The sequence below is a fragment of the Onychomys torridus genome, chromosome 2 (assembly GCF_903995425.1).
Source record: "Onychomys torridus chromosome 2, mOncTor1.1, whole genome shotgun sequence".
NCBI classification, from domain to species: domain Eukaryota; kingdom Metazoa; phylum Chordata; class Mammalia; order Rodentia; family Cricetidae; genus Onychomys; species Onychomys torridus.
The window spans coordinates 143,516,857-143,524,210 of record NC_050444.1 but is presented as its reverse complement, the minus strand read 5'-3'; the positions used below and the strand labels follow the sequence as shown (position 1 = coordinate 143,524,210).

At 46.1% G+C, this 7,354-nt stretch overlaps 1 non-coding gene across 1 annotated transcript; it reads left to right on the top strand.

The window, feature by feature from the left end:
• Window positions 1–981: 981 nt before the first annotated feature.
• Window positions 982–1,143, top strand: LOC118579065. Its single transcript, XR_004944428.1, has one exon. It is a non-coding gene; the product is annotated as a U1 spliceosomal RNA (small nuclear RNA).
• Window positions 1,144–7,354: the final 6,211 nt, after the last annotated feature.

The following is a 7,354-nucleotide window of genomic DNA, read 5'->3' as shown; positions in this document are numbered from 1 at the left end:
CAGCGTGCTATGTACTCAGCCCTGCACTGGTACTTTTCCACTTCCCAACAGATCCTGGAAGCCACTGCATCTCACTGCGCCTTCCAGGTCCCTTCTCATTGTACTCGGTTGTGTGAATATACTACAGCTGTTTGGGTAATCTCCTAATGGTGAGCATTTCGATTATTTAGAGTTTTTTGCTGTTTCAAATAATACAGGATAAGCAACCTCACGTGAAAGTCCTTTGGGTATTGTTTTCCCAGTGACCCTTCAGCTGAGAACACTGGATGTAGGGTTACTGGGTCAAAGGGAAAATGCATACAAAATACTGTCTCTCTCTTTTAGAAAGTTTTAAGCTTCCCTCAAAATGAGTTGTGCTATTTTACATTTGCACCAGCAACCATGTTTAGCCATTCAATTCAATAAGCACATATCATATGCCTACTAAGTTCCAGGCACTTGTTTATTTCCCAAAGGTCCATTAGTGAAAAAGACAGACATGATCCTTTCACTAAAGATCTCAGTGTGGGGAGGAAGTTCAAATCAACAAATAACCACACAAATAGTCACATCTTCATTAAGAAGAAGCATCGGGTTGGGGATTTAGCTCAGTGGTAGAGTGCTTACCTAACAACCGCAAGGCCCTGGGTTCGAGCCTCAGCTGGAGGAGGAAGAGGAGGAAGAGGAGGAAGAGGAGGAGGAGGAGGAGGAGGAGGAGGAGGAGGAGGAGGAGGAGGAGGAGAATCAACTCTTTTTACAGTTCACAGTGAGAAGCTGGGTGTAGTGGTACACGCTTGTAGTCTTAGCACTTGGGATGTGAAGACAGGTAGACCAGATGTTTGAGGCTGACCTCAGTGTCCTGGTTAGTTCTAGTTGTCAACTTGACAGAGCCTAGAGTCATCTGAGAAGGGGGTCTCAACCTAGAGCTCACTCAGATCAGACTGGCCAGTGGGAACATCTGAGGGAGATTATCTTGATTTTTGATTAAGGTGAGGGCCCAGCCCACTGTGGCAGCAAAGGAGATACCACTATAAAGAAGGTGGTTTTCCCAGAGTGAGGCTCCTCCACCACATTCAGGGTGTCCAGATCCCTTGAATTTCTTCAAATTTGGGAAATTCAAAAACATAATTTGTGGCATTGGAGAACTGTCTTAGCTTCCCCCTTTGAAAAAATTTTTTAAAGAAAAACAAATCAGAAATTTAAATCATCACATTAATTAAAATGGAAATGTTTTATCATACGAAACCAATAGACTCTATAGGAGTGATCAGTATTCAGAAGTTAATTTACATCTTCAAATTATTTCACTGTAAAAATGCTGAAAATAAATGAACTAAATTTGTAACTTAAGAACTTAGAAAAAAAGATTGGGTGTGGTAGTGCATGCCTTTAATCCCAGCGGAGGCAGGCAGATCTGTCTGAATTTGAGGTCAACCTGGTCTACACAGGGAGTTCCAGGTCAGCTAGAGCTACATAGTGAGAATCTGTCTCCCTCCAAAACAAAATAAGAACAAAAGGAACCTAGAGAAAGTGGCTGGAGAGATGGCTCAATGGTTGAGTTCTTGCTTCTCTTCCAGAGGACCCAAGTTCAGTTCCCAGCACCCAGTCAGACAGTTCACAGCTCCTAGACCAGGTTCTGTCTTCTGGTCTCCACAGTCACTCACACAAATCCAAACATAGACACATACATATACACATAACTAAAAATAATCAAAATACATCATTAGAAAAAAAAAACTAGAAAAAGACTAAGATAACAATGAATAAGGATGAATAAGAAACCAGTGAAAGAGCAGGTCATGGTGGCACACACCTCTAATCCCAGCACTTGGGAGGCAGAGGCAGGTGGATCTCTGTGAGTTCGAGGCCAGCCTGGTCTACAGAGTGAGTTTTAGGATAGGCAGGGCTACACAGAGAAACCCTGTCTTGGAAGAAGAAAGAAAGGAAGGAAGGAAGGAAGGAAGGGAGAGAATCCAGCAGAAGAAATACATTTAAGGGGAAATTGAAACTCTAGTTCTTTGAGCATACTTTCTAATGTGCACAGCTACAAACAAGTTTAAATGAGCAAAGAGAGGGGAAGACATAGAAGAGGTGAGCATAGGAGATACAGCAGTATTACAGAAGTCACTAAAGGGATGAAAAGATAACCATATGGCAGCAACGTGCAAGCCCACGGGAGCCTGATTATCATCCAAAATATAAATGATCAAAACCGACTTGAGAAGAAACAGAGACGCTAAGGGGAGACTAACCAGGAGAAGGCCTGAAAGCATGAGAGACCGTCAACGCACGGCTGCCCCCACATCTGCTCCACTTCCACTTCCCATCCTTCCTCTCTCTGTCCCTCAGCATTTGTCTGCACACTGGCTCCACTCTCTCGGGTTACACACAGTTCCTGCTGTGATTAGCATGGATATGTTCCCCCAAATTCTGTGTGGTTGGAATCGAAGTCCCAAGTGACCGCATGAGCAAGCAAAGTCCTTTGAGATGGTTAAGTCGCTCTGGCTCTAGGGTGTATGAAAAGGTCAGGAGATGGCCACTAGGACCCTCTTCCCTCTTGTCCCCTCTGCCATGTGAGGGCCCATCATCCGGTCCCAAGTAAATAAATCTTAAGTTTAATTTGTTTGTTTTGAGACAGGATCTCTCTACAGAGCCCTGACTGTCTTGGAACTCACTCGATAGACCAAGCTGGACTTGAACTCACAGGGATGAGATTTACCTGCCTCTGCACCCCAAGCGATGGAATTAAAGAGAGCTACCATATCTGGCTAATCTTCTTTAAAAAAAAAAAAAAAAAACTGAAAAATGGAAGCATCCAGGGCCTGAGGAGATGGCTCAGTGATTCCCAGCACCCAGGTCAGGTAGTTTAACAACTACATGCAACTGCAGCTCAAGGGCATCCAACCTTCTGCCTCCATAGGCACCTGCACACACACACACACACACACACACGCACGCACGCACGCACGCACGCACGCACGCATGCACGCACATGCACACACACATGCATAATGTTTTTTAGAATAATAATAAATAAATATTGTATTTAAATCCAAATCTTAAATGTATTTTGGTGGTAGAACCACCAGAATTTCACACAGGACCCAGGTTCAATTCCCAGCACCTACACGGAGGTTTACAACCATCCCTACCTAATTCCAGTTCCAAATGATCTGAGACCCTCTTCTGAACTTTGTGAGCACTGGGCACAAACATGCAGGCAAAACATTCATGCACATAAAAATAAGATAAAACCGGGGGAAAAAGTCTTTTTAAGAAGGCTGTTCATAAGATAAGTCGTGGATTCAGTTTTGAGCAGTCACTGTGAGGTGTCGGTTAGACTGTGGAGTAGAGGAGTTGAGTCGCGGTTGGATGCTTGAGTATGGAGCTAGGAAGGGAGCCCGGGGATGGCTGGAATTTGGGAAGCAGAAATTGTGAATGAGAGCACTGAAGACAGGGGACTGGCAAGAGCTGCGTAGGAATGAGACCACTCGGGGTGAAGGAGGAAGGCTTCGAGGATGAAGATCCGATCACACAAAATCAGGAGAGAGGAACAGAGAGGGCACACAAGTACGTCAGAAGGACGTGACATCCCGAGGCTGCTGTCGGGACAGGGAGACAAGAAGGCAACTGAGAAGAGACTGGGAGGTGTCTGCAAGAATCCGTGCCAGATGCAGGAGGGGGGCTCCGTAAGGAAGCTGCCAAAATGGCCGCTCTGGAGGGGAGGGGTTGGGGATAAGAAAGAGAAAACATCCCGAGGCGTCAGGATGAGTCCAAACACGGAGAGAAAAGGTAGATGGACATGCCCAGGGCTATCTGTGAGAGCGTGCAATTATAAGAAGGATGAGTAGCTGAGGGACGAAAGCCGGTGAGCTGGAGCAGGGGAGTTTTAGGCTAAGGGGGGAGGTGAAAGGGGCCAGGATGCTAGCTGGGGGCTTTGAAACGTCTAATGGGTACTTGTGACTAGGGACTGAGGGAGCCTGGGGGCCAGTATGGGCTTTGATAGGCAACCACAGGCACAGGTCAGTAGAGAACCACGGGTCCCTTCTGCCGGAGGCAATGGAACTGACTCCCTTTGAGGGATGGGAACCTGTTTTGCAAGTTCCTGAGGAATGCTGGCTTATCTGACCACAAGAAATCCTTCTATAGCCCAGTTTGAGCTCATTTCTGGATGTATGGACTGCCTTAGACCTAACAGGAGGGGGCAACAGGTGTGAGGAGCAACGTTAGCTGTTCTGAATTTTGCTGTCAAGGTAGTTGTTGGTTGGTTGGTTGGTTGGTTGGTTTTGGTTTTTGAGACAGGATCTCCCCACTTAACCCTGGCTGACCTGGAACTCACTATGTAGACTAGGTTGGCCTCAAACTCACAGGATCTGCCTACCTCTGCTATCAGTCACTATTCCCCACTCCAAGGTGGATTTTTTAAACAGGAATTTGGGTGGACAGTGGTGGTGCACACTTTTAATCCCAGCTCTAGGAGTATCTGGTCCTTGTAAGGAAGAAACAAGATTTAAGACAGACTATTTTTCTCTGAGGGGCAAGTCTCAGCATGGGCACCACGCGGAGAAGGAAGGGAATGGGGTTAGGAGGGCTGGAAGACCAGAGAAAATAAATGGTCACTCCACTCAGATAGGAGCTCAGAGTAAAGAAGGTGAGTCTTCAAGGCAGCCAAGCACAAACTTAGAAAAGAAAGGGACCATCAGGAATGAGTATTGTTTGTTGAATTCTGTAATCATCAGGTCTCTCCAGGGAAGCAGAAGATAAGAGATGGATGGACGGACGGATGGATGGTTGGACGGACAGATAGACATTATATAAATACATATATACATATAGAGGCTAGAGAGAGAGCTTAGCAATTAAGGGCACTAGCTGCTCTTCCAGAAGACCTAAGTTCAAGTCCTGGAACCCACATGGTGGTTCAAAACTGTAACTTTAGCCCCAGGGAATCCAGCACCCTCTTCTGGCCCTCTCTGGGCTCCAGGCATGCACATGGTGCACAGACATATATGCAGACAAGACTTACATACATATAAACGAAATTTTTTTTTCCGGAGCTGAGGACCGAACCCAGGGCCTTGCGCTTGCTAGGCAAGCACTCTACCACTGAGCTAAATCCCTAACCCAAAATTAATATTTTTTTTTTTTGTGACCATCTCTTATCTTCTTTCCTGGAGAGACCTGATGATTACAGAATTCAACAAACATTGCTCATTCCTGACGGTCCCTTTCTTTCCTAAGTTTGTGCTTGGCTGCCTTGAAGACTCAACCTTCTTTACTCTGAGCTCCCATCTGAGTGGAGTGACCATTTATTTTCTCTGGTCTTTGGCACCTTTCCTGGAACTCACTCTGTAGCCCAGGCTGGCCTCGAATGCACAGAGATCCGCCTGCCTCTGCCTCCTGAGTGCTGGGATTAAAGGGGTGTGCCACCACCGCCCGGATTACAAAATTAATTTTTAAAAAGTAAAAATAAATATAAACATAGAAGCTATTTAATATATTTTCTTAATTATGGGTATGGGTATGTGCATATGTGAGTACAAGGGCCTGTGGACTCCAGAAGAGGGTGTAAGGTCCCCTGGAGCTGTTTACAGTTAGAAGCAGTTGTGAGCTATTCAGCTTTGGTGCTGGGATCTAAACTCAGGTCTTCTTGAAGAGCAGTAAACACTCTTAACCTGAGCCATCTTGCTGGCCCCAGAAGATATTTATTTATTTATTAAAGGAATTGGCTCCCATAATCCTGGAAGCTGACAAACTCCACAAGATGGAAGCTACTGGGAAACCAGGGAGGTTACTGACACAGTTCATTCTAAGTTCAAAGGTCAGAGAATCCAGAGAGCTGACTATATAATTTGAAGTCAATCTGGGGGTTGCTGCTACCAGAGGATGCACAGCCTGAAGATTCTGGTGTCCAAGGACAGGAGAAGATGGTGTTCTGGTTCCAGGAGAGAGTGAATTTGCCTTGTCTATATCTATCTCCCTTTCTATCTTGCCCCTTACCGATTGGATGGGCCCCACCCAAACCAAGAGAGGGCAGATATTCCTTATTAGTCCAGAGACTCCATTTTCTTCCAGTAGGTACTGCTTTAATCCACTCACTTGAAATTCACCACCACTTTTACATTGTTACAAACCAATGAAAATATGAATTGCTCCTACTCCTTGCTGAGCAAATCTTCCAATACAACCCCAGGCCAGGGGATGTTTGTAGGACCCTGGTTTAGGCAAGTCCGAGTTGGCAAACAAAAGCTGGCTACTGAGGCCACTATATCTCTAGCCTGACAAGGGGCGCTGGACCTGGAAGGCATATGAGGGTGCTGCCACAGCAGAGAAGAGTTCTGAGGGTTTCCTCCGCCCGGAAAGAGAACCGTTGAGGCTATGATGTCTGGTTGACTAACCTGTCTCTTGGTTTGGTCCTGTACCTTTGTGATTCTCAAAGCCTGCCTCTCTAGCATCTACTATGTGCCAGACATTCCTGTTCTTTCTTTCCACACCACCTTCTTAGATGCCCCTGAGAACTCTAAGAGGCCCCCTGAGGATTCCATACCCCATACCAGCTCACCTGCCAGCTTAGCCTGTCCCTGCAGCCCTAATTAACCACTACCGTGGTTTGAATACACGTGTGCCCCTCCAAAATTCATGTGTGAACTGAAACCTCCAAGCAAAGGTTTGAAGAGGTGAGGCTGAAAGTGACTGAGTCATGAGCCCACTGCACTCTTGAATAGACTCAGCATCGACTAGCTACCCCTCTGGCCCATCTCCCTTCTGTCATGTGTAGATTAGAAAAGGAGCAGGCTGTCAACCACACACCTCAGGCTGCTGTGGTATCTTAGTCTCAGACACCCCAGACTCCCGAAAATATGTTTCTTCTGCTTGTAAGTTACCTAGTCTGGGGTTTGGGTTTGGGTTTTGAAAGAGGATCTCATAGAGGCCAGGCTGACCTTGAACTCAAAACTGTAGTTGAGGATGACCTTGAACTCTAGGTCCTCCTTCTCAGCCTCCCAAGGGCTGGGATTGCAGGTGTGTGATACCACAGCTGGCAGGTATATTCTTATAACGACACAGACAGCTAAGACAACAACCCAGCTGCCTTGCCCCTCAGTAATCAAGTTCACCTCCCAGGCTCCGCACAGTGACAGGTGTGGGTCTCATCCGCTGAGACACTAGAAAGGAATAGTACATCCTACATTTTGGATAGTTTCATCAGTAGCATGAACAACAAGAGCACAGAAAAGAGAAAAGAAAAAGAAAGCATTCCCAATGTTACTGAGAAAGACTTGGTCTCAATAGGAGGTGGTGGCGCATGCCTTTACTCCCAGCCAGAGCTGTGACACAGTGAAACCCTGTCTTGAAAAAACAACAACAGAAAAAAACA